The sequence below is a fragment of the Laccaria bicolor genome, genomic scaffold, assembly GCF_000143565.1.
Source record: "Laccaria bicolor S238N-H82 LACBIscaffold_149 genomic scaffold, whole genome shotgun sequence".
NCBI lineage: Eukaryota > Fungi > Basidiomycota > Agaricomycetes > Agaricales > Hydnangiaceae > Laccaria > Laccaria bicolor.
The window spans coordinates 11144-14110 of record NW_001890008.1 but is presented as its reverse complement, the minus strand read 5'-3'; positions in this window follow the sequence as shown (position 1 = coordinate 14110).

Sequence of the window (2967 nt, the reverse complement as noted above, 5' to 3'; positions counted from 1 at the left end):
ACATCCTGATGTGCATACGAACGGCATATCGCGCACCCGCTCAATTCCTCAAACGCTATCAACGAATCGCGCCGAGGATGAGTTCTCCTCACTTTTGGGGGTCGCTCAATTCAATTGACTGCTATATGACAGTAAACCCACTCATGTTCAATCGGATGGCAGAATCACACCTTAGATACATGGATGTCTTCAACTGGATTCACAAGATTGGACAAAGGCATGGAGAGCCTCTATCGGCGTGTCGGATTTCAGATCTGTTCGGAGCGGGGTGGCAATGCAGCTAGCCATCTCTCAGGCACCCGCCGTCAAAGTGAATTGAACTGGATTGCTTTTTATTATTTTGGCCAACATCCCTCCCACGAGGTAAATCGAGGGTCATCCCCAGCTTGTGACTCACAGGCTGGTCTAAGTCCATGTTTCGCCCCTTGATTTGTTATGTCTCTTTGAATCCATGTGTTGCTTGTTCTGAGGGATCATGTGTTATTTTGTTGTCTTTAGTTTGCTGCAGTACTTATCCCTTTGTTCGATCAAGCACTATTCCACCAGTTGACCATAGTCCAAACAACTGAAAGCATTTTCTTCCATGAATACTGTGAAGCAACATCAGCAGGTGGTTTCTTTGGGCACAGGGTGAACTGTTGGATGGCAATGCTGCCTGGCTGAAGGCAAACCAATCACTTTATGATCTGACCTCAAAGCATTGGCAGGTGATGGATTTTTTATGAGTGGTTGGCATGTGTTTCCCTTGATGTCTAGTTCTAAAATCATCAATAAAGGAAGTTTTTGGGTCTTTTATTTCCAGTAGATTATGATCCACAGTATTGTTTTTCATAGCACCAAGTTACATGGAATGAAGTCATTAGACAAGTTTTTTGAGTTGGAATAAATTGCTTTGTACTTCAACAGGCCTGGAATGATGCAAAACCATTCACTAGTGGTGGAGGCATATGTGTCACCTGCAAAAAGGTCATCTGACGGTGGTCCAGTGATACAGAGTGTAACAATACACCCGTAAAAATGCGAATTTTAGCAATTTCTCCTATAAAACCTCCTATAGTAGAAATACAGTCACTTTGATCATAAGGATCATTAGATGCAGCCCAATCTAGTCGATTAAAGTCTACATCCAAGAAATGTGCACACCTTAGACAGTAGGAATTGTGGTCGGTTCGTGATCGGATCACTTCAATATACTCGAAGTCTAGTAAGAGGCTACACTACCATGAAATAGTACACTATAGCGTGTTCTAGAGCAAAGACACCTCTGCACAGGGTGTTGGAGTTTACACCAAACCAGGGTCTCGCCTTACTATAGATTAAAAGATATTATTTCTAAGATAAATGCGCGAGTGTAGAAACTCGACGCATACCTGACGTGGGAAGTCATTCGGTCACATGCTACAGAGCATGATCCAAGAAGTCATGTGGTGAGACGCATCACGCGCATCAACACATCACAAATCATGGCATCATTGACCCAAGAGAACTCAACTTCGTAAAATATTATGAAGTCTACCAAGAGAGAAAAAACTATGAACAATTTGCCATGCGGTCCGAGACCCATGCATAGTATCTAATAATAGAGAGAAAATCACTAAGTGGACTGTTCGCCTTGGCTGAACTGTTCATGGAAATCATTTACAGCGATTCCCACGTACACATCAATACTGATGTGTCGTGTCGCCACAATAGAGAAAACACTATGAAAACTTGAAAGAAGTCAGCTCAGTTGTGCCACACACAACCGAGCCACTTCAAACCTTTACTAAAAATCAGTATTAATCTGTCCAACCTCTCAGACAACACACAGACATGTAAATATAAATAGAAAACATAAAATAGTATAAAAAGAGGACACACACAGGCTGAAACGTAAGGAATTATCCCCCACATTGACCAGCTGTCGCACTCCCAGTAGCATCTGAGGTAGTGGATAAGTGTGTAATCAATTAAAGGACTTTTCTTCACAGACATAAGTAATGTGTGCCTGGAACCAGTGTGTTAAGTGGGGATCACTAAGCTTTTGTAAGGTTGTCTCGTCAATTAGTAAGAGAGCTCTCTACTATTACCGAGGAATCCAAGTGAGTGTGCTTGAAGAGTCTTTAAGACTAGTTTGGATCGAATCAGAGGCATAATAAGAGCTCAAGGGAGTTATAAAAGTCTACAAAGCACAGTTTCCTTGTCATTTCTTCATATACAGTTAGAACACAATCCCAGAACACCGAGATAGTCCCAATAAAAGCCATTTCCCTTCGAAGACTATTAAGTTTCAAATTCTATACTTGTGCCTGCACGTAAAAACAATACCATTTGTTCCAAAAGGTCTACTAGAATTAGACAAGTGATATAAAATATACAAAATCATTTCCCCAGACTTCTACTTAAGTTCTAAACAAAACAAGTGTGGTAATTCTATTTACTGTACGAACCCGAACTCAAAGCACCGAGCACGTACCTGTGGTGATAAGTGTTTAAGGTGTTAGTGTGTGTGTGTGTGTTGTTTAGGTGTTCACGCATCTTGTCAGCATGTCCGATTGCACTATCCTCACTCCTGCATGTCACAGTCTTCTCACCAGTGAGCACTGATCTAACAGAAGACAGCCAGGTTGGATTATTGGTACTACCAACTGGTGATCCTTTGAAGTCTTGGGTATAGTACAATTACTGTCACATTGATGCCAAGATATTACTGCCAGTGAACTTTTGCATAAGGTGGCTTAAGGGTGGTGTCATGGTGGCTCAGGACAGTAGACACATTCTACAGAAGAGTGCAAAAAGAATGAAGGTTGGGTCATTTTCTGATTCTTTCTGAGAATCTATTGTACCTCAAATGTATTTATGTATTCTTATACATTATGTAGTTGTATTACACTTCCCTTGGTATGGACTAATTTCGGCGAAAGCTGGGACCTTGAGAAGGTTTTTATTCTGGAGGCCATTTTTGGCACTTGAAAAAAAAAAAAAGTG